Source organism: Triticum aestivum, chromosome 2D (assembly GCF_018294505.1).
Source record: "Triticum aestivum cultivar Chinese Spring chromosome 2D, IWGSC CS RefSeq v2.1, whole genome shotgun sequence".
Lineage (NCBI taxonomy): Eukaryota > Viridiplantae > Streptophyta > Magnoliopsida > Poales > Poaceae > Triticum > Triticum aestivum.
Window position 1 is genome coordinate 639,942,993 of NC_057799.1, and position 24,613 is coordinate 639,967,605.

The window sequence follows — 24,613 nt, forward strand, 5'->3', positions numbered from 1 at the left end:
TTTAGTGCACCATGCTTTACGGCTTAGAATCGGGACTTCAAAGACGTTTTGAACGTCATGGACCATATGAGATGTTCCAAGAGTTGAAGTTAATATTTCAAGCAAATACCCGAGTTGAGAGATATGAAGTCTCCAACAAGTTCTACAGCTAAAAGATGGAGGACAATAGCTCAAGCAGTGAACATGTGCTCAGATTGTCTGGGTACTACAATCGCTTGAATCAAGTGGGAGTTAATCTTCCAGATAAAATAGTGATTGACAGAATTCTCTAGTCACCATCACCAAGTTAGTAGAACTTCGTGATGACCTATAGTATGCAAGGGATGACGAAAACAATTCCTGAGTTCTTCGTGATGCAGAAATCAACGAAGGTAGAAATCAAGAAAAGCATCAAGTGTTGATGGTTGACAAGACCACTAGTTTCAAGAAAAGGGCAAAGGGAAGAAGGGGAACTTCAAGAAGAAAGGCAAGCAAGTTGCTGCTCAAGTGAAGAAGCCCAAGTCTGGACCTAAGCCTGAGACTAAGTGCTTCTACTGCAAAGGGACTGGTCACTGGAAGCGGAACTGCCCCAAGTATTTGGTGGATAAGAAGGATGGCAAAGTGAACAAATCTATATTTGATATACATGTTATTGATGTGTACTTTACTAGTGTTTATAGCAACCCCTCGGTATTTGATACTGGTTCAGTTGCTAAGAGTAGTAACTCGAAGCGGGAGTTGCAGAACAAACAGAGACTAGTTAAGGGTGAAGTGACGATGTGTATTGGAAGTGGTTCCAAGATTGATATGATCATCATCGCACACTCCCTATACTTTCGGGATTAGTGTTGAACCTAAAATAAATGTTATTTAGTGTTTGCGTTGAGCATGAATATGATTGGATCATGTTTATTGCAATACGGTTATTCATGTAAGTTAGAGAATAATTGTTGTTCTGTTTACATGAATAAAACCTTCTATGGTCATACACCCAATGAAAATGGTATGTTGGATCTCGATCGTGGTGATACACATTTTCATAATATTGAAGCCAAAATATGCAAAGTTAATAATGATAGTGCAACTTATTCGTGCCACTGCCGTTTAGGTCATATTGGTGTAAAGCGCATGAAGAAACTCCATGCTGATGGACTTTTGGAATTACTTGATTATGAATCACTTGATGCTTGCGAACCATGCCTCATGGGCAAGATGACTAAGACTCCGTTCTCCGGAACAATGGAGCGAGCAACTGACTTATTGGAAATAATACATACTGATGTATGCGGTCCGATGAGTGTTAAGGCTCACGACAAGTATCGTTATTTTCTGACCTTCACAGATGATTTGAGCAGATATGGGTATATCTACTTGATGAAACACAAGTCTGAACATTTGAAAAGTTCAAAGAATTTCAGAGTGAAGTGGAGAATCATCGTAACAGGAAAATAAAAGTTTCTACGATATGATCGCAGAGGTAAAATATTTGAGTTACGAGTTTGGCCTTCAGTTAAAAGAATGTGAAATAGTTTCACTACTCACGCCACCTGGAACACCACAGTGTAACGGTGTGTCCGAACGTCATAACCGTACTTTATTAGATATGGTGCGATCTATGATGTCTCTTACCAATCTACTAATATCGTTTTGGGGTTATGCATTAGAGATAGCTACATTCACGTTAAATAGGGCACCATCGAAATCCGTTGAGACGACGCCTTATGAACTGTGGTTTGGCAAGAAACCAAAGTTGTCGTTTCTTAAAGTTTGGGGCTGCAATGCTTATGTGAAAAAGCTTCAACCTGATAAGCTCGAACCCAAATCGGAGAAATGTGTCTTCATAGGATACCCAAAGGAAACTGTTGGGTACACCTTCTATCACAGATCTGAAGGCAAGACTTTTGTTGCTAAAGTTGGATCCTTACTAGAGAAGGAGTTTCTCTCGAAAGAAGTGAGTGGGAGGAAAGTAGAACTTGATGAGGTAACAGTACCTGCTCCCTTATTGGAAAGTAGTTCATCACAGAAACCGGTTCCTGTGACGTCTACACCAATTAGTGAGGAAGTTAATGATGATGATCATGAAACTTCAGATCAAGTTGTTACTGAACCTCATAGGTCAACTAGAGTAAGATCCGCACCAGAGTGGTACGGTAATCCTGTTCTGGAGGTTATGTTACTAGACCATGACGAACCTACGAACTATGAAGAAGCGATGGTGAGCCCAAATTCCGCAAAATGGCTTGAGGCCATGAAATCTGAGATGGGATCCATGTATGAGAACAAAGTATGGACTTTGGTTGACTTGCCCGATGATCGGCAAGCCATAAAAATAAATGGATCTTCAAGAGGAAGACGGACGCTGATAGTAGTGTTACTATCTACAAAGCTAGAATTGTCGCAAAAGGTTTTCGACAAGTTCAAGGTGTTCACTACGATGAGAGTTTCTCACTCATATCTATGCTTAAGTCTGTCCGAATCATGTTAGCAATTGCCGCATTTTATGAATCTGGCAAATGGATAAACAAAACTGCATTCCTTAATGGATTTATTAAAGAAGAGTTGTATATGATGCAACCAGAAGGTTTTGTCAATCCTAAAGGTGCTAAACAAAATATGCAAGCTCCAGCGATCCATCTATGGACTGGTGCAAGCATCTCGAAGTTGGAATATACGCTTTGATAAGTTGATCAAAGGATATAATTTTATACAGACTTGCGGTGAAGCCTGTATTTACAAGAAAGTGAGTGGGGGCACTACAACATTTCCGATAAGTATGTGTGAATGACATATTGTTGATCGGAAATAATGTAGAATTATTCTGCAAAGCATAAAGGAGTGTTTGAAAGGAGTTTTTCAAAGAAAGACCTCGGTGAAACTGCTTACATATTGAGCATCAAGATCTATAGAGATAGATCAAGACGCTTGATAAGTTTTTTCAATGAGTACATACCTTGACAAGATTTTGATGTAGTTCAAAATGGAACAGTCAAAGAAAGAGTTCTTGCCTTTGTTACAAGGTGTGAAATTGAGTAAGACTCAAAGCCCGACCACGGCAGAAGATAGAAACAGAATGAAAATCATTCCCTATGCCTTGGCCATAGGTTCTATAAAGTATGCCATGCTGTGTACCAGATCTATTGTATACCCTACACTAATTTTGGCAAGGGAGTACAATAGTGATCTAGGAGTAGATCACCGAACAGCGGTCAAAATTATCCTTAGTGGAATAAGGATATGTTTCTCGATAATGGAGGTGACAAAAGGTTCGTTGTAAAGGGTTACGTCAATGCAAGTTTTGACACTGATCCAGATGACTCTAAGTCTTAATCTGGATACATATTGAAAGTGGGAGCAATTAGCTAAAGTAGCTCCGTGCAGAGCATTGTAGACATAGAAATTTGCAAAATACATACGGATCTGAATATGGCAGACCCGTTGACTAAACTTCTCTCACAAGCAAAACATGATCACACCTTAGTACTCTTTGGGTGTTAATCACATAGCGATGTGAACTAGATTATTGACTCTAGTAAACCCTTTGGGTGTTGGTCACATGACGATGTGAACTATGGGTGTTAATCACATGGTGATGTGAACTATTGATATTAAATCACATGGTGATGTGAACTAGATTATTGACTCTAGTGCAAGTGGGAGACTGAAGGAAATATGCCCTAGAGGCAATAATAAAGTTAGTATTTATTTCCTTATATCATGATAAATGTTTATTATTCATGTTATAATTGTATATACCGGAAACATAATACATGTGTGAATACATAGACAAACAGAGTGTCACTAGTATGCCTCTACTTGACTAGCTCGTTAATTAAAGATGGTTATGTTTCCTAACCATAGACATGAGTTGTCATTTGATTAACGGGATCACATCATTAGGAGAATGATGTGATTGACTTGACCCATTCCGTTAGCTTAGCACTCGATCGTTTAGTATGCTGCTATTGCTTTCTTCATGACTTATACATGTTCCTATGACTATGAGATTATGCAACTCCCGTTTACCGGAGGAACACTTTGTGTGCTACCAAACGTCACAACGTAACTGGGTGATTATAAAGGTGCCCTACAGGTGTCTCCGAAGGTACTTGTTGGGTTGGCGTATTTCGAGATTAGGATTTGTCACTCCGATTGTCGGAGAGGTATCTCTGGGCCCACTCGGTAATGCACATCACTTAAGCCTTGCAAGCAATGCAACTAATGAGTTAGTTGCGGGATGATGTATTACGGAACGAGTAAAGAGACTTGCCGGTAACGAGATTGAACTAGGTATTGAGATACCGACGATCGAATCTCGGGCAAGTAACATACCGATGACAAAGGGAACAACGTATGTTGTTATGCGGTTTGACCGATAAAGATCTGCGTAGAATATGTGGGAGCCAATATGAGCATCCAGGTTCCGCTATTGGTTATTGGCCGGAGACGTGTCTCGGTCATGTCTACATAGTTCTCGAACCCGTAGGGTCGCACGCTTAAAGTTTTGATGACAGTTATATTATGAGTTTATATGTTTTGATGTACCGAAGGTAGTTCGGAGTTCGGATGTGATCACAGACATGATGAGGAGTCTCGAAATGGTTGAGACATGAAGATTGATATATTGCATGACTATATTCAGACATCAGAATGGTTCCGGGGGTTATCGGATATATACCGGAGTACCGGGGGGTTACCGGAACCCCCCCAGAGGCTATTGGGCCTCATGGGCCTAATTGGTGGAAGAGGAGAGACGGCCAAGGGGCAGCCACGTGCCCCTCCCCCCCCCCCAAGTACGAATTGGACAAGGAGGGGGCGGCGCCCCCCCTTTCCTTTCCCCCTTTCTCCTCCTTCCCCCTTCTCCTAATCCAACAAGGAAAGGGAGGAGAGTCCTACTCCCGGTGGGAGTAGGACTCCTCCTGACGCGCCCCCTCCTGGCCGGCCGCACCTCCCCCCTTGCTCCTTTATATACGGGGGCAGGGGGGCACCCTAGAGATACAACAATTGATCGTTTGATCTTTTAGCCGTGTGCGGTGCCCCCCTCCACCATAGTCCACCTCGATAATACTGTAGCGGTGCTTAGGCGAAGCCCTGAGTCGGTAGAACATCATCATCGTCACCACGCCGTCGTGCTAACGAAACTCTCCCTCAACACTCGGCTGGATCGGAGTTCGAGGGACGTCATCGGGCTGAATGTGTGCTGAACTCGGAGGTGCCATACGTTCGGTACTTGATCGGTTGGATCGTGAAGACGTACGACTACATCAACCACGTTGTGCTAACGCTTCCGCTTTCGGTCTACGAGGGTACGTAGACAACACTCTCCCCTCTCGTTGCTATGCATCACCATGATCTTGCGTGTGCGTAGGAATTTTTTTGAAATTACTACGTTCCCCAACACGTTCCTCGAAGAAAAGTTGCATACATCTTCAGAAAATTCTTTTGTTCAAATTCCTCAACTGAAGAAAATGGCTGATGGAAAGAAGCCACAGAAAGGATGAAAGAGGCCTGAAGTCAATACTGCTTTTGAGATCCCTGATGACATTTATGCTGGATACTGCACACCCCCTGAGGACAAAAATCAGCGCAAGGTGCGCATACAAAAGATTGAGAGGAGATGGGCAAGAGAGTGGAGGGAGTACATATATGTTACTCCCAAATACATGAAGAAATTCGCACTCAATCCTCCATGCTCAAGACCTCCATTGGCACCTGGCCAAGAAGCAGATCCCACCAGCATCAAGCGCGGTGAGGATTATCCTGAAGAATGGGCCAAGCGCCAAGCCAAGCTGGCTAAACAGGCAAAAGAAGCAGTGAGGAAATTCAACGAGGACTCTGCTGCTGCTGCCTCTGCTGAGGCCTCTGCTAGCAAGCCGAAGAAATCCATGGCAAAGAAGCCTGCACGTAAGCCAAGTGCTTCACCTTCAATGCCCTCAAGGCCGAGTTCCTCAGCTATGCCCTCACGGCCAATTCCTCAAGCTGCTCCTGCTCCTCCAAAGTCTTCAGCTCCTCCGCCAAAATCCTCAGCTGCTCCGACAAAATCCTCAGCACCTGTGCATCTTGCCACGTGCCAAAGGACAACAGGCATCTCCATTGCCTCAGGAGCTTCTGCTAGTTCCTCAGCTGCACCAAATTCTTCAACTGGCCCCTCTCTGCTGAAAACAAAGGCCACTGCTGCACGAGGTTCTCGCCCAAGTCCTCACAAGAAGCAGGTTGCCTTCCAAGTGCCGTCTGATGAAGATGAAGCTGATGATGAGGAACTTGCTGAAATCATCAGAGATAGGCAAGTCAAGGCCGCTAGAGCCAAAGGCAGCAATGTGCCATTGATGCTAGATCCCAAGTTGATCCTAGACTTCATTGACTTATGGCACAAGGATCCCAACACACCTTTGCCGGAGATGAACCTCACTCCAGGTCAAAGTCACGTTTTGACTGCCTTCATTGATCAAGAAAAATGGAAATATGAACAGGGAATGAAGGTGAAGAAAGCTCAGTAGAAGAAACAGCATTTTCTGAAGCAAAATGTTCTGAAGCTTTCCCCTGAAGAGCTCGTTGCCTTGCAAGCTGAGATCAAGCAACTGAGTGATGAATTTGATCGATACTATGCTGACTGGCTTGGAGCCAAAGCCAGATTTGTCACGCTGACCAAGGGATTTACCACCAATGTTGCTGCCCCAACGCACATTGAAATTCCTCAGGCTGAAGCATCAGCTCAGCCGACTGAAGAACATGCCAGCACCGCTGATGACATTCGAGCTGTTGAAGAAAATGTGAGTTCCAGCGCTAATGACTACATTCCAGTTGCTGAAGAAATTGCCAGGGCATCCACTAGTGGTGTGCCTGAAGAAAATGAAGAGGTCAGGGCAACTGCTTCAGTTGTGCTTGAAGAAAATCAGCCAAATTCCTCTGCTCCTCCTGCTCCTTCACCAACTCCAATTCTTTCATCTGCATCAGATGCAAAGAAGACCAAGGCTGCAGAGCATGCAGCTGTGAAGAAAAGGAAGGCATCTACTTCATCAGATTCTTCAGCTCCGAAGAAGATGAATTCACTGTCAAGCTCACTCGAGAACCCAATTGATGCCATTCCTCTCACTACCTTACCATCAAAGGCACTAGTTCCTTTTGATGAAGATTATGTGATTCCAAGTGAATCAGATGAAGAGAATCCTTCTGCTGCTTCGTCAGAGCAGTTGGATGAAGAAAAGTGGATCCAATCCCTTCACCACCAGTTGTCTCCTTGCCTATGCCTCAGTTTACTGCTGAAGAGGCCGGCGTTGAAGAAATATAAGATGAAGATGTGGACATTGGCTGCACCACACCTGTGCTGAATGATGACTTTTGGGAAAGTCAGCACCCCAACTCTCCACTGTTCACACCATTGCAAAAAATTCCTCAGTCCCTAGCAACTACAGTTCAAATGGGATCTGATGAACCACATGCCACACCATCTGTCCATGAAGAAATTCCAGCCACTAGTGCTGAAGAAAATGTGAATGAAGAATTGAAGACCCAGGCTGCCACTGAAGAAGAAACTGAAATTCCTCAGCCTGTGGAACCTGAGATTGTGGAACCTGGGGTGGTGATGCAATTGACTGACACCCCTCACCCCAAGCCAAAGGATCCATTCTCTAGGAAACAGAAATTCAAGGCTGATGATTTCTTCGGCGAGCACGTGTTCTTCACTGACTATAATCCCTATGATTCTGCTCGTCTGAGAAGGAAGCGCTTCTGGACCGCCAGCCAGGCCAACTTCTATTCTTCACTGCTTTTCAACAAGGACAAAGTCTTCGATCACGAGCATATTCCTCATGTGGACATGGAATCACTGCCATGCTTTTCACCAGTCCTCAGTGTGCTTCATGATGCAGGCCTCCTGAACTTCTGCTCAGATATTGTTGATTGGAATGAAGAACTCATTCTTCAATTCTACGCAACGCTGCACATCACAGGAGATGCTGATGATGTAAACTCCTGGGTTTTGGACTGGATGACCGAAAACACTCATTACAAAGCACCGGCCTCTGAATTACTTCATGCCCTGCCAGTCAGTCCTCCCCTTGAAGGTGCTCGTTGTCTGTACCAAGAGCCCGAGCTCAGTGTTCATTACATGCAAGTGCTTATGAAGCCTCTGAAGCCCGGTCAAGCACCAAGAACCAAATTCCTCGTGAAGGAATTGCTCTATGTGCCCAGAACAATCTATCGCATTCTGATGAAGACTGAATCCAATCAAAGGCCACGACTTGAATGATGAAGAAGTTGTTGGCATCATGAAGAATCTGCTTTTCAACATCATACATGGCATTCCTGTCAACTATCATGATTTCTTCTTGAGGACTATGGCAAATGTTGCACTCCCTCCATTTGAGCTGAAGCCTTATGCTCCTTGGATTATGAGATTCCTCAGAACAAGGTCTTCACTCAACTACAAGGATGATTTTCAGAATCACCTCAGCTACTTGCCCCCGATTGAAGTCCTCAAGCGGACTTATTCTTCTGCTGATGAAAAGGGCAAGGCACCAGCTGTTATAGATGAAGGCATTTGTCCATTGGATGGCCAGTTTCGCAAAGCCGCATCTTACTCCACCAATGATGATTCTGCCACTCATGATTCTGCTGCCAATGCACCCAAGTCTGCTCCTCAAGCCACAGCTCCAAGAGTGATGACTGACCGTGAGCTGCTTCTTAGTCTTCACCAGAAGGTGGATCGAAACCATAAATGGGTTAAGCGTCAGTTTGGTTCAATTCTTCACAACATGACTTCTACACACAATGCAGTGAAGAAAAACCATTACTACCTCCATGAAGTCTTTGGTCGCACCTGGGCTATTCTGTCACATATATATGGTGAGGAAGATCTGAAGCAAATGGGTCTCAAGGAAGATTTTGACTGGTCTGCACCTCCTCCAAACAAATACAAGAAGGTCAAGGTTCCTTCCTTGGTGGCCAGCTCATATTCTTCATCGCGTGAAACCGACGAGCATGAAGACTTGGACGACACTGCGGCAGGCCCTACTACGACAAACGACCCCAACAACACTGGCGCTCCTCCATCAACATGAAATTCTTCAGGGGCGTTAGTCCTCATTTTCAACCATTTTGGTCATTCGATGACAAAGGGGGAGAAATTTGAGTTAGTCTTCAAGCAGGTCTATCTTATATGGGCGTTTTTGCTAAGTTACAACTCTCGTTCTTTTGATGACTTTGATGGATCGGGTTGTAAACTTAAACTCTATGGTGACCTGATACTTTTGCTGTGTTCTTCTGCATGCTTATTCCTCGTTAATGTTAATGCACGCATGCTGAATTACATCAGTCACCATATTTCATCATGCATTTCAAATTCTTCATATTATATATCAAATGCGTGTATGAATTACAAGATATAGGGGGAGATCTCCATGATTTTACTCTTCAAGTGTGCATTGCTTCAAAAGCAAATTCCTCACTATGCACATCTTTAGGGGGAGTTCTTCTATATCTTGCATTCAAATTCCTCAATATCAGTATTTACACTTCATATGTTTATCCCCATTGAAAACTTAACCTATATTGTCATCAATCACCAAAAAGGGGGAGATTGTAAGTGCATCTAGTGCCCCTTAGTGATTTTGGTGTATTGAAGACTTATAGGTTAAGGGACTAATGCGTTTGTGAGTGTACACAGGTCTATAAGTCTATGAGGAGTTTGATATTTACAGAGAAAGTCGACCCCTAAAAATGAAGTTCTTCGACTGAAGACTTTGGATTTCTGAAGACTTTCTGAAGACTTTGAAAGTGAAGAAATTGGTGTAATCCTGAAGACTTGGTATTCATACGAGGAACATGAAGCGTGAAGACCTTTGTTTTTATAGTTTCATTTTCTCTTTCTTGAGTCATAGGAAACACCGTACTGTTAAAGGGGGTCGAGGAAATACTAAGGAAAAATTTCCAAGTGATGCTCAACTCAAAATCCTACACCTACCAATCCCTTCGAGTGAAGCCATTGGAAATCTGATACAGTTCAGTCATATTCTCCAGTGACAGAGACGAAGTTCTTCTGGTCTCTGAGGAATTTGTTCTGATTGAGGAGTTAGGAATTCGCCAGTGCGGATTGCCTACACTGTGAGGAACATGATAGCCCTGAGGAATAAGACACTCAAAATTCCGACCGTTGCTGTGCTACGCGCCAGCTGTCCCAAAATATCTTCTCACCTAACGGTCATATCATTGAAGGGCATTTATGTCTTATCATGTCGGGCTGCTCCCTAGGCTATAAATAGCCGCCCCCTACAACCACTAGCTGGTTGGCTGCTGCGAGAGAAACTGACACTTGTCAATTGAGAGCATCCCATCCTCCCAGGACTTTGAGCAAAAATCATCAAGTGAGGAAAACCCAAAAACCCAAACCCAAACACCTACAAACCCAAAGTGATTGAGCATCACTGAAGAGATTGATCCTGCGTGGATCCGACGCTTGTTACCTTTGAAGACTGTGCTTCTTCCAGACGGTTACGGCGTCATGGTCTAGAGCATCCAAGAGGAATTGTGGATTGCCGAGTGACCGAGTTTGTGAAGGTTCGGAAGTCACCTGAAGACTTACCACGAGTGATTGGACGAGGTCTGTGTGACATTAGTTCAAGGAGAATACGGTGAGGAATGAGTGTCCTGGACTGTGTGTTTAGGACTGGGTGTCCGGGACTGTGTGTCCTTAGGTTTAAATACCTAGCCGCTCCAACCAGATGTACAACTGAGGCATCAGTTGGAACTGGTCTACCAAATCATTGTCTTCACCAAGCCAACTGGTTCTATTTCCTCAACTCTTTCATTTCCTCATAACTGTGTTGTGCACTTGTTCATATCTGTGTTTGAAGACTTTGACTGAAGACTTTCTCAATTTCCTCAGTTCAATTTCTTCAGTCTGTCTGCCTTCATCTTATGTTTACGCTTTTTGTACTCTGTGCTTGTCTTCATTTCATCATGATGACCATGCTTGTATCCTGTTATGTTTACTTCCAAGTACTAATTCCGCTGCGAGTAGTTCTTCGCTAAGGAATTTCCTCACCCGCAAATTCCTAAGTGAAGAATTCATAAAAATCGCCTATTCACCCCCCCTCTAGTCGATGTAACACACTTTCAATTGGTATCAGAGCAAGGTACTCCCTTGTTCTGTGTGATTTTGGTTTAACCACCTGGAGTTTTAGTTATGTCGACCGCAGGTATGGAGAAAGTGACATGCTCCATCTTCGACGGTCACGACTATCCCAAGTGGAAGGCCATGATGAGGAAGCGCCTCATGGCCATGAACAGCGAGCCGTGGACCGTCACTGAGATTGGCCTTACTGATCTGTGCAAGATGGCTGAAGCTGAAGACATCCGCAAGTTCACTCTTCTCAACCTCACTGCGAAGGATGTTATTTGCTCTTGTCTATCTCAAAATCAGTTCAGGAACATTATGCATCTCGATCATGCAAAAGCTTATCTGGGACCGTCTCTCTGAGGTCTATGAAGGTCATCGAACCTGTCATGATCCTTGGTTTGAGGACTTCAAGGAATCCCTCAAAGCAATGACATTCGAACCAGAATCATCATCATCCTCACCATGCCTTATGGCAGATGGTGAAAAGGTAACTGAATTCTATCTGTCTAAATCCAGGGATGATGAATCTAGTGATGAATTTGGACCCAGTTATGTCAAACTTGCTTCCCTTGCCGCTAAACAACAAAGAGCTTTGTAAAAGGTTCAAAACATGCTTAGTAAGAGCGATGATATGTTGAGTGAAGAAATGGATCAGTCAAAAGCGTTGGCTTAAAGTCTTCAGAGACTTCATACTAAGTATGACACCCTTCAAGATCAACATAACACTCTCTTATCTGATCATGAGAAGCTTTCTTATGAATTTCTTCAAAGAAAGCAAGATCTTGAGAAGCTAAGAGTGAGTTATGAAGATCTTTAGAAGGAGCGCGATTCATTACTTGCTCAACAAATCAGCGGTTCTCAGGAAGAATTCATTCCTCCATGCTTAAAGTGCATTGAACGTGAATCTGCTAATTCTTCACCTGAATGTTCAAATGCTTCACATACTACAAATTCTTCAACTGCCTCTGCTATCTCTAATTCCTCATCTGAGGATATTGCTAGTATCACTGACAATGCAAGGCTGAAGGAATTGTACGTGACAGGCATGTACAAAAGCCTCAAAGGGCATCAGACTCTTTGTGATGTGCTTAAAAAGCAGATCCTCAACAGAAACCCTAGGAAAGAGGGTATTGCCTTTGAGAGGAAACTCAATGTTGATGGTACATATTGGAAGCTTGAGCAGTACCCTAAAACCTCATGGGTTGCTGCAAGGGGACCTCCAGTTGATCCATCCAATTTATCTGGCTTTACATATGATTCTTCCGAAGAAGAATTTCATATTGAAGAGGAGGAGGACCTTGCAATGATCCTAGCTATGCACATTAATAAAAAGCCGAAGCACGGTGGTTCGGATATGGGTCGGCAGAAAATTTGGAGGGATAAGATCGATGCCGACAACAGATTGATGAGGCACTATTGTGTGGATAATCTCGTGTACCCCGAGTCGTACTTCCGGAGCCGGCTTAGGATGAGCACCGAGTTGTTCAGGCGCATTGCAAAGAAACTGGCGAGCCATGATCGGTTTTTTCAGCAAAGGAGGAATGCCGCCGGAGAACTCGGGCATAGCACCTTTCAAAAGGTGACAGCCGCTCTGCGTATGTTGGCATACGGTATTCCGGCTGATCTAGTTGATGACCAATTGGCCATGGGTGAGAGTCAAGCCATCATGTGTGTCAAGCGCTTCGCAGTCGGAATTGTGCAAGTGTTTGGCCCAGAGTATTTGAGATCTCCCAATGCTAAAGACGCCACAAGGCTTTTGGAGATGAACAAAGCTCGCGGGTTCCCAGGTACGCTTGGCTCAATAGATTGCATGCATTGGAGTTGGAAGAACTGTCCTAAGGAATGGCATGGGCAATTCCACGGCTAGAAAAAGGGTTCCACTATAATGCTTGAAGCGGTGGCTGGTCAAGAGACTTGGATTTGACATGCTTTTTGTTGGAATGCCTGGATCTTTGAATGACATCAATGTTGTTAATCAGTCACCACTCATGAATAAGATTGCAAATGGTGAACTGTCACCAGTGCAGTTTGTAGCAACTGGCCATACATATAACCATGGCTACTATCTTGCGGATGGCATCTACCCAAAGCGGCAGACATTTGTGAAGTTGTTGAAAAAACCGGAAGATAAGAAAAATCTAGATTTCCACAATGCTCAGGCGGCGGCTAGGAAAGATGTGGAGAGAGTTTTTGGGATCTTGCAAGCCCAATTTGCTATTGTGAGAGGACCGGCTAGATTTTGGGATCAAAAGATCCTTTGGTACATCATGCACGCTTGTGTGATCATGCATACCATGATCATCGAGAATGAGCATGGCCAAGATTTAGACTACTCTCAGTATGAGCTCTTGGGACATCTCATGCGATTGCGGCGGAGGGCTGCGAGGGTGGCCCGATTTGTTGTCTCCTATCATGCCATTCGACGTGCCGAAACACATGATGATCGTCAGAAGGATCTAATCGAGAAGTGGTGGGCATGAAATGGCCGACAAAACGCATGATTATGTATGTTTGATATTCTACGTTTGATGTTGTAGTGTCGAACTATTTGTTATATTGGAAGATAAACTATTTATTTGAATTGTAATAAAATTGAACTATTTATTGTTGATTCATTTTATGTGTTTGGTCTTCTTGGTTTTGTTTGGAGTGTCATATGTTGTTTGTGTTGGGCCCGTGTGCCGTATTTTTGCAGCGGCTCGCGCGCGTTATATTTTGAAGCGGCCGCTAGAGCCAGCGCTTAGCTGAGCGCAAAAACCGACTATTTCAGCGCTGTATAGCTTTTTTTTGCGCGCCGCGCGACATGACTAGCAGCACTATTGCACTAAATCAGGTCCATTAAAGGCCTGGACTTGTTGACCCAAACTGGCATGGCCCAGTATCTATCCACATCAGTGCTATATCTCGCTTACAACAAGACCCATCGTAGCATTTCCTACAGCAATCCCTGAAATAGGCCAACCAAGTAAAGGTTTTGTGAAGCTTCTGATAAGCTGTTCATGGAACCACCGCTCAAAAAAAAACTGTTCATGGAACCTTCTGCCCGGTTTTCACCGGTTTTGGGTAGTTTTCATGCAGGTTTTTACTTTTCTTTTTTGTTTTTTTTCTCTATTGGCTTTCTTCTTTTTATTTTCCCATTCACTTTTTTTCAATTTTACAAATACATGTCGAACATTCATCTGAATATGTGTTGGACAGTTTTAAAATACACGCTGAATATTAAATAGATAGCAAATATTTTTAAACATACATTGAAATATTTTCAAAATGTCTTTAAAGCATATGCACATTTTTTCAGCGTTACAACATTTTTTGACATGATATGTATATTTTTATATGTTATGAACATTTTTATAAAATTGTGGAAACAAAAGTTTACACTTCACATACATTTAAAAAACCAGGTAGCATATTTTTAAGTGTCCTGATTTTTTGAATGGTACAAACATTTTTTACAAATTATAAGAACAAATATTTTAAAATAGTTTTAATGTGTGAATATTTTTTATATGTCAAAAATACTTTCCAAATGGTATGACCATTTTTTAAAACTGATCATACACATACTTTATTTCATGATTTTCTTTTAATATGCGATCTTTTTTTTTTTGAAGGCAAGTAACTATGTAAATATAAAAAGTAGGAAAAATAAAAAGGGAACTAGCTAACTAACGAACATAGCATTGCTGGGCCGACGCACTACACACTCTCCTTGAGGCGGGGCTAGCTTGTAGGCAGTGGGGGAGGCAGAAAATTTAGATTTGGGGGCAAGTGCATTTAAAGTAAGTTGAGGAGGGACAAACCTTAAGAAAGTAGGTGATTCGCAGTAAAAAAATCTCAAATTCTGCATTTTTCATGAGTAATTTGATAGCAAATTCGTGATGTTAGGTGAGGGGCAAGGCCTTGTTGGCACCCCCGGCCTCCGCCGCTACTTCTAGGTAGTACGAAGGGCAAGGGTGCTGTCGGTGGAAAACGACACCTATGGGATCACGAGGATCCCTTCTACGGTTGGCGGGCGCGAGGTTGTGCAAAGAGCAGGTCTAGTAGCTAGCACAAGGAGATTTACCCAGGTTCGGGCCGTGGAGATGCGTAATACCCTAGTCCTGCTTTAGTGTATATCTGAGTGTTCTTGAGCTCTTGAACTAGCTACGGTGCGTGCGTAGTCCAAAAAGTCCGAATCCTCTCTCAGTATGCCGCAGGCCTCCTTTTATAGTCAAAGGGGCTGCCACTGTGGCACACAGGAGGTGGAAAGTTGTACAGTGTACAAGCTTATCGCCTGACATCACAGGACAAAACGCATTAAATGCGCTACTTAGGTGTCCCCTTGCTTTATCGGGGACGGTAATGAAGCCCGTCCTGTCCGTCGCCGCTTCGCCTTGCTTCGACACGCGTCAAGACCAACGTGGCATGCAGCGCCATGTAGGCAGGCAGGCTGCTGAGCTGGTGTGGTGGCAGGGTCTTCACGAAGATCTGCATGCCACCATGCAGGTGCTAGACTAGCTGGCTTAGGAGCCACGTACTGCCACGTGGGTACTTGCTCAGTTGGTGGGTCGGCTGCTGAGCTGGGGCGGCGACGGGGTGGCAAGGCCTTGCCGTGGCCTTGCTATCGTTCCTGGCAAGGGTCTTGCCGGGGCCTCGCGGGCGCCCTCGGCAAGAGTCTTGCCGGGGCCTCGCGGGCATCCTCGACAAGGAGCCTTGCTGTCGTCTTGTCTTCTGGTTCTCATCTAGGCCTCGTAGGCCCTTTGTCTTCACAAAGATCTGCATGCCACCATGCAGGCGGTTCCCGAGCCTCGGTTCCAACGTTGTCGATGGTGTCAGAACTCTCAGGCTCAAGGGTGGCGGCCTCGCTGGTATTGGGTGAGTTGCCCCGGCAAGGCCCTTGCCGGGGCTATGTAGGCCGCGCCGGCAAGGGTCTTGCCGGGGGAAGCACATCTGTCTTGGCGCTGCTCTGGTAGCCTTGCGACTTGCTTCCTTCCTCTACCCCGCTAAGCGCGGCCACAGGCGCGGCTCTGACTGCACGTGCACAAGTAAAGGGGTACAAAGAGGGCCCCTACTTTTGTACACCGACAGGAGCCCCCGGGCCTGGGCCACACATAAGCGCGCTGTGTTGTTGGGCTAGGCCCAGAACGGTGCGCGGGCACGCGGGGCCGAGTTTTTACCGTAGTAACTCCCTCGCCAGTTGCACTTCCCCACGACCCGCGTTGAATGCGCGACGTGGGGGTCGTGTGTGGGGCGGTTGCTGTGCGCCCGCGTCACATCGCAGTAAATGGCAAAGAGGCGGTCCGCGCCTTCCCCATATAAAGGGAAAACTGTAGGCTCGCTGCTCATTTACCCTCCGCGTCTTTTCAATCTCGGAACCACCGTTCCCCTCTTCTTCCTCAAGCAAAAAACCGAAGCTCCCGCCTCTGCTCGCCGCCGCCGCGCCCCCATTGCTCTTAGTCCCTCATCTTTCCTCAGCCGCCATGGTGCCTAAGACGGGCAAAGGCAAGGGAGTGGTGAAGGATGCTGGGGAGAATGAGGTGCCGGAGAGCGAGTTGGCGGTGCTTTGGATGCAGCACGCCTTCTTCCCCTCGACGGTCGATGCTGAGCCGGGAAGGCCGGCAAGGCCGTCAAGGCGCCTTTGTTTGGGCTGCCGGCGGGAGTGGTCCCTATGAGTAACAACTCTCGCCAGACCGCCATCATCGCCATGATGCCGGACTTCAATGCGCACGGTCTTGATCCGCTCTGGGTAGAGCCGCAAGCGGACGAGGTGCAGGCGTTCTTTGACAACTTGTCGGAGAAGTACGTCCTCGACGAGCCGCTGCTCATCCGCGACACCACCAAAGAGGAGCTGGACTACATTGCCACCAGGGCGGCGGAGGCGGCGCTTGCTAAGGAGGCTGGCAGCGCCGTCCATGTGGAGGATGAGGCCGACACAGCCGCGGAGGAGAAGGAGCTCGCCGGATGGGCAGAGCCTGCCGGAGAGGCCAGCAGCGTCGACGCCGGGGCCCGCATTGTCGAAGATGTGGTCAAGGAATCAGCCGAAGAAGAGGCCGAGGCTGACGACTCCTCGACCACAGGGAGGAGACACGTCTTGCGGCGGGCCAGCTCTGGCGAGCCGGTCCGGCTCGGCAGGACCACGCAGCGGCAACAGGTTCAGGAGCAGCCCGTGCGAGAGACGAGGGCGATGAAGGCTGCCGCAGCAAAGAAGACGGCGAAGGCCGTGACAACGAAGAAGACGGCGACTGCTTCTTCTTCGTCCAAGCGGCGCAGGTCCCCATCCCCTTCTCCTCCTCTTGCGGACAGTACCCCGGAGGCCGACTTCGACCTCGGGTCCTTTAGCCCGAAGAGCAAGAGGAAGCTGGTGGAAGAGGAGGTGGAGGACGAGTAAGTACTTCGCCCCTCTTCACCTTCTGACCCGACGCTTATGCTTATCTTTCTTTAACTCGATCTTGTCTTCCCAAGACATGGAGACGCTGGCTCAGAGGGTGGCGAAGAGAGACAGGGCCTCGACGGGCGACAAGCCCCCGGCGGGCATTCCGCATACGCCGTGTTGGTGGAGAGTGGCTCGGACACCAGCTCCCGGCGCAGCCCCCGCTTCAGCCCCCAGCGTGAGTCCACTACTTATTTCCTTGTCGATGGGCATCAGGGTGTGAACTGTTGACGCTGACCTTGCCAGGATCGTAGGAGGAGAGCGGTTGCGGGAGGAGCCCCCGAGGGCCACCCCTAACACGCCGCCCCCGTCGACCACACCGCCCAGGGGGGCGTCACCGGCAAGGACACCCACCACCGGGCCCACACACATGGAGGGAGAGGGGGCCGGCATGGGCGCTGGAGGCTCCGTCCTGGTAACGATCGTTGGCGGGGAGGGGAACGCTTCCCAGCTTGGCCCGGTGAGTCGTCTGCCTCCCACCTCTTGTTGCTTGGTGTGTTTTTCTTGCTTTGTTCTGAATCTTGGCCTTGGTCTCACCTCGTCCCCTCTTCTGGTTTCCAGACCCTCCCTTGACGGAATGGGAGGATATTGACACCGTCATTGAGGAGGTCGCCAAGGACGCCGCTGAGGAGGCCGCCAAGATTGCTGCCGAGGAGGCCGCCAAGGCCTCCGCCGAGGACTCTGGCAAGGCCGCTGCCGAGGAGGCCGCCAAGGCTGCCGCCGAGGACTCTGGCAAGGCCGCTGCCGAGGAGGCTTGTGAGGCCGCTGCAGGGGAGGCCGGCAAGGCTGCCGCCGAGGAGGAGGTGGCCTATGACCACCCTTCCCCCCTCCAGCCCCCGCCTCGGGTAGGTACTTGAAGGTGGGTGACGGCCTGTTCGTCCACCTCCCAGGGACAGCGAGCACCAGGGTGCCAGCCGAGGGGGAGGTGTTCCATGACGAGGCGCTTGCCACCGCCGGGCTCCAGGTTGTTGGCGAACTGAGCCCTGGCGACGGCGGTTCCCAAGAAGAGCAGCTCCTCCGGGCCATGAGTGCCAACTTCCAGAGGCTCCAGGTGCTTCACCGTGCCCATCTGGACAAGGCAAAGTCCAGGACGGCGGCGGTGGACAAGGCGGAGGCAGATTTTAAGGAGATCATTGCTCGGATGCAAGCCTGGTTCAACGAGGCCCGGGAAGAACTGAAGGCTGCCCAGGGTGAGCTGGACGAGCGCAAACGAGAGCTCATCCTGAAGCAAGCCGATATTGAGAAGGCCCAGGAGCTGGCAAAGAATCAGGCCACCGCGGACGACGCTGCCTGGCAACAGCAGAAGGCCTTGCTGGACTCCCAGGAGGAGGACCTTGTTGCCCGTGAGCAGGCGCTTGCCACCACGCTCCGCGGCAAAGACGAGGAAATTGAGAAGATTGTTGCGCAACGGACCCAGGAGCTGGAGCAGAGGCATAAGGACACACTCGATGCTCTGACCCTTGATCATGCCAGCAAGGTGAAGGAGCTGGAGGTGGAGCGGGATGGGCTGAAGAAGAGGGTCTTGGAGCTGACGGAGGAGAAGGACGCGGCCAACAGTGCTTTGGCGGATGCGCAAGCCGCGGTCTTCGGCAAGGCCGAGCTGCTCTCCAAGGCCAACGACTCCATCAACGACCTGGCGCGGAAGCTGGAGGGCCTGGAGGGGAAGCTTTCGGAGTCCAGGGCCCGCGAGGAGACCCTGAACAAGGCCCTGGAGGACGAGAAGCTGCTGCGGAGGAATGACGCCGCCAACCACGAGGATTACGTGAAGGGCGAAAACCTCTCGATCAGCCGCCTTGTCGGCGTTGCGGAGAGGCTCACCACGCAGCTGGCGGCCATGGGCATGCCGAATTTCAGGTATTCCCCCGAGGCGGGCGCGAGCCCCAACGCCAGGCTGACCCTGTTCTTCGAGGGCGTTCTTGAGGCCCTGGAGCAGCTCCGTTCCAACCGCACAACTTATCTGGGCAACGAGGCCCGGAGGCTCTGCCGGGGCGCCTTGATCAAGGTGCTCACCAAGGTGGCGTTCTGGAACCCCACCATCAACTTCGCCGACGCGCTGGAGAGCTTGCCGGAGGAGGCGGACCTTGCGGCGCTCAAAGAGCGTATCAAGCCCATCATCGACTGCGTCGATGGTGTCCAGAGGGTGGAGGGCCAGCGCCGGGACTAGGCACCCCGTTTCTCGTTGCCGCTGCGAGTGCAAGACCAAGACAATTTTATCTTCAGTTAGAACCGCAGCGATTATTTGATGTAATATAACTTTGCAGTACCTTAAAATCAAGCATGCTATCTTCCTGTTAGATCTTCCTTTGTATGTTTACACCCCATGCTTAGTGGGATAGGTTTGCCGGTGCGTAAACCCAGGCTACGATGCTTTGAGGACGGATCCTTAGCAGCCGGCTAGGGCGTGCTTGCTGCCGGGAAAACCACCTTGCCGCTCTCAGCGCGGCCGCTTGGACTGTCGAGCGGACTCGGAAACGGAACAAGGGCGTTGCTAATAGCGGGCAGGCTACCTTGCCGTTCTCAGTGCGGCCGCTTGAACTATTGAGCGGACTCGAAACAGGACAAGAGCGTTGCCAAGAGCGGGAGGGTCCCAGTGCATGCAGGTTCCCCATACAAGGGACGAGATCTTTCAAGGAAGACAGACTTACGTAAACGAAATTACTCAAAATTTTGTGTGACTTAGATTTTCGTGGCCACGCAGATGGCTGTGGCTGCAGACGACGTTGCTTCGCCAGGCTGATGGCACCAGAGCAAGGCTGATCGATGTTGCCTTCTTCTTTGAAGCTACCCCGATGATGCAACCAACGTGCTCGCTTCTAGACCAGATTTTCACAACTGCGCCCCCTACCTGGCGCGTCAAAGATGTCGGTGGAAAACGACACCTATGGGATAACGAGGATCCCTTCTATGGTTGACGGGCGCGAGGTTGTGCAAAGAGCGGGTCTAGTAGCTAGCACGAGGAGATTTACCCAGGTTCGGGCCGCGTAGATGCGTAATACCCTAGTCCTGCTTTAGTGTATATCTGAGTGTTCTTGAGCTCTTGAACTAGCTATGGTGCGTGCGTAGTCCAAAAAGTCCGAATCCTCTCTCAGTACGCCGCGGGCCTCCTTTTATAGTCAAAGGGGCTGCCACAGTGGTACACAGGAGGTGGAAAGTTGTACAGTGTACAAGCTTATCGCCTGACATCATAGGACAAAACGCATTAAATGCTCTACTTAGGTGTCCCCTTGCTTTATCGGGGACGGTAATGAGGCCCGTCCCGTCCGTCGCCGCTTCGCCTTGCTTCGACGCGCGTCCAGGCCAACGTGGCATGCAGCACCATGTAGGCTGGCAGGCTGCTAAGCTGGTGTGGTGGCAGGGTCTTCACGAAGATCTGCATGCCACCACGCAGGTGCTAGACTAGCTGGCTTAGGAGCCACGTACTGCCACGTGGGTACTTGCTCAGTTGGTGGGTCGGCCGCTGAGCTGGGGCGGCGACGGGGCGGCAAGGCCTTGCCGTGGCCTTGCTATCGTTCCCGGCAAGGGTCTTGCCGGGGCCTCGTGGGCGCCCTCGGCAAGAGTCTTGCCGGGGCCTCGCGGGCGCCCTCGGCAAGAGTCTTGCCGGGGCCTCGTGGGTATTTTCGGCAGGAGCCTTGCCGGGGCCTTGGGGGCATCCTCGGCAAGGAGCCTTGCTGTCGTCTTGTCTTCTGGTTCTCATCTAGGCCTCGTAGGCCCTTTGTCTTCACAAAGATCTGCATGCCACGATCCAGGCACTTCCCGATCCTCGGTTCAAACGTTGTTGATGGTGTCGGAACTCTCACGCTCAAGGGTGGTGGCCTTGTTGGTATTGGGTGAGTTGCCCCGGCAAGGCCCTTGCCGGGGCTATGTAGGCCGCCCCGGCAAGGGTCTTGCCGGGGGAAGCCCATCTGTCTTGGTGCTGCTCTGGTAGCCTTGCGCCTTGCTTCCTTCCTCTGCCCTGCTAAGCGCGGCCACGGGCGCGGCTCTGACTGCCCGTGCACAAGTAAAGGGGTACAAAGAGAGCCCCTACTTTTGTACACCGACACGTATGGTTGATTTGGAGGCAGCAATGAAGAATATGAAGCTTAGAGATGGGGAGCTTGACGACGTGTTTGTTGGTGAGGTTGTGTTCTCCAAGTTATCAAAAGCGGCAATGTGTCTTATGTAGTTTTTTGTGTGAAAGCCTTATGTATTTATCCACATATAGAAATATGAAATTTATTGATAAACATATCACATCCATGTGCACTCATCAATATTTTAAGATATTGACACTTCAAATGTATTTTGGAAATCTGAAAATCTCAGTTTCAACTAGAGCCTAGGCCCCAAAAGGCATATACATGCACTTTTGCACCAAATCTTGCAAGAGATATAAACCCTCAAAAAAAGCAAGAGATATAAACTGACTTTTCAAAAGCTGAAAATAGTACATATAGGTTATAGCATAGTAATATAATTAAGTTTTTTTATTCCAAAAATGTTATCATTAGGTAAAAATAATATTTCACGTGTGTTACCAAAATCAGTATTGTTGGTTGCTTTTTCTTCTGTAGTATAGCTTACCAGGCCTGCCGCCTGGTAAATCAGCACATGTCCATCTTTCTGCACACCATCATAACGTATACTTAAAAATTAAATTAGTTTGTTCAGCGTGAAAATACATTATTTGAAATATTTTGTACAATATGGAAAATCGCATAGTGTGCCTCCTCGCGTCTCAAAATAAATGAATGAAATTTACTCCTCCCATCCCATGAGAAAAAAAAGCACCATTTGTGCCTCCTCGCGTCTCTCTCCATCCAGCCGGCGACGGCGGCGGCGAGAGAGAGGCTCACTATCACTAGCAGTAGAGCTCAAATCCAATGCATCCACCATCCAATCAACCACCCAACCCAAGCTGACTATCGATTTCAGCGGCGCGCTGGAGGGGAATCGAGGAGGAGCTGGCTGCGCGGCGGAGGCTGTCCAGATCGACGACCACAGGCGGGAGGTGCGGAGTGGAGCGCCGGAGGAGTCGCGACCTCGAAGCAGGAGGACACCGCATGGGGCGCATATCCTCTCCGCTCGATTGATTCCTAGGGTTTCAGCCAATCGGTCGGAACCATGGAGTCACCGCCGCCCAAGGGCAACGTCGGCCACGGCGGCAGGGAGAATATCGAGTGATACCATGACTCAAATGCTCCCATGATACGATTTTGAAAATTTCAATTTTAGATGTGTCAAAAAAATTCGAAAAAAATTGTGAATGTTCATCATATATTTGTCTACAACCCTTAAAAATTCAGATCAAAATCTGAAATACACAAAGAGAAACAAAAAAGAGAAATCCAACATGAATAGTGTTAATAAAGACAAAATGATGAATAGTGGCAAAAACGACACTATTCCTACCTGGATTTCTCTTTTTTGTTTCTCTTCGTGTATTTCAAATTTTGATCTGAATTTCTCAGGGGTTATAGACACATATGTGATGAACGTTCACAAATTTTTTTGACTCAACTAAAATTGAAATTTTCAAAATGGTATCATGGGAGCATTTGAGTCGTGGTATCACCTGATATTCTCCCCACGGCGGCGAGGACGGAATCAGCGCGCTCCCCAACCACCTCCTCCTCGACATGCTCGAGCGCCTCGACCTACGCGAGGCGGTCCGCGCCGGCGCACTCTCCACGCGGTGGCGGCACCTCCCCAGCCACCTCTCGCGCGTGCACCTCGACGCCGGTCACTTCCGCGACGCCACATCGCTCCAGGTCATGGACGCGTTCACGGGCGCGGCACGGGCCTTGCTGACTCGGGTTCCTCTCGCCGAGGGCGTGTGCGGGAATAGTGCCCTCAAGGTGCTTGTCCTCAGCTTCTACATGTCTTCCCCTCACCTGAGCTCCATAGGCCGCCTCGTCGAGGGCATTGTGAGCTTGGGGAACACCGAATGCCTTGAGTTCTGCATATCTCCGCTGCGCAGCGACGGTGGGCAGGAGTTCATGGCCTTCTCCGGCGCCTACCCAGTCGCCTTCTCATGGCTTACCAGGCTTACGCTCGAATATCATGCTTTTGTACATTCTGACATCACTGACCTGATTAGCACTTGCGGTAGGCTCAGGCACCTCACCCTGAGATTGTGCAGACTGTTTGATCTTCACTCCACACTCAAGATCGATGTGCCGTGCTCCGAGCTTCACGAGCTTGAGTTCATCGGCATTTTGTGCACGCGGATCGAGCTCATCTATGTCCCGAAGCTTAGGCAAGTGGTGTGCCAACATTGGCCCTTCAAGAACCCTCCAGCGCGCTTTGGCTACGTTCCTGAGCTTCGCGGTTTAGTACTCTCTTCTAAAGCCAAGGAATGGCAAGAGCCATTCGCGCTGAGCGAGTGCCTGTCAACGAGTGCCGGTGCCAGTAACCTGTCAACACTGACTCTGTGTTTTGGGTACCAAATGGTAAACTTAATTTCTGTGCACCACTTAAATATAAATCTTCTGCATCTTCATACCATACATTCTTCTTCTACTAGTTTCAGTTGTGCATGTATGTTCCAGCTGCAGATTTGGATTCAGCCAGAACCTCCGAAGCAGCTCATTGCTATATTCAGAATCCTGACATCTGTGCGTCTTTCGCATATCTTCAGTGAGTGTGATCTGGGCTGGACACTGTTTATCCTTGAAGCTGCACCTGTCCTACATGATATGGCAGTAAGTGTTACTTAACCTTCTTTCTAATTTAGTCCACATCTTAGCATGTACATTACTCATTCTACATTTTGACGATGATATGTTTTTCGGATATTCAGCATTAAAAATGTACTGAAAAGTTGATCTGATTTCCAACCACTCACCAACTTAACATAAATACTAGATGTAGTGCATATAAGCCGCGTTGTAATTTTGCAGTGAGACTATGTCAGTGCAAGGCAAAAAAATCGTACTGGATCGTATGATCGTATCTCATGCTAGAGTTCTCCAAAAATTTGTCCTATGTTTTTCAAAAAGGAGGAAGTCCCTGGCCTCTGCATCGCGTAATGCACACTGCGCTGCGCTCTTGATGAAAATACTTTATTACAAAGTATCTTGGTTAAATTACAATGGATCCCCAGAAGCATGTTCATGTGTCGTAATTTGCCT

General features: G+C 48.1%; 1 pseudogene; it reads left to right on the top strand.

Moving 5' to 3' along the window:
* The first annotated feature begins 22,604 nt into the window (after nt 1-22,604).
* Nucleotides 22,605-24,123, top strand: LOC123050682 (uncharacterized; annotated as a pseudogene).
* The last annotated feature ends 490 nt before the right edge of the window (nt 24,124-24,613 follow it).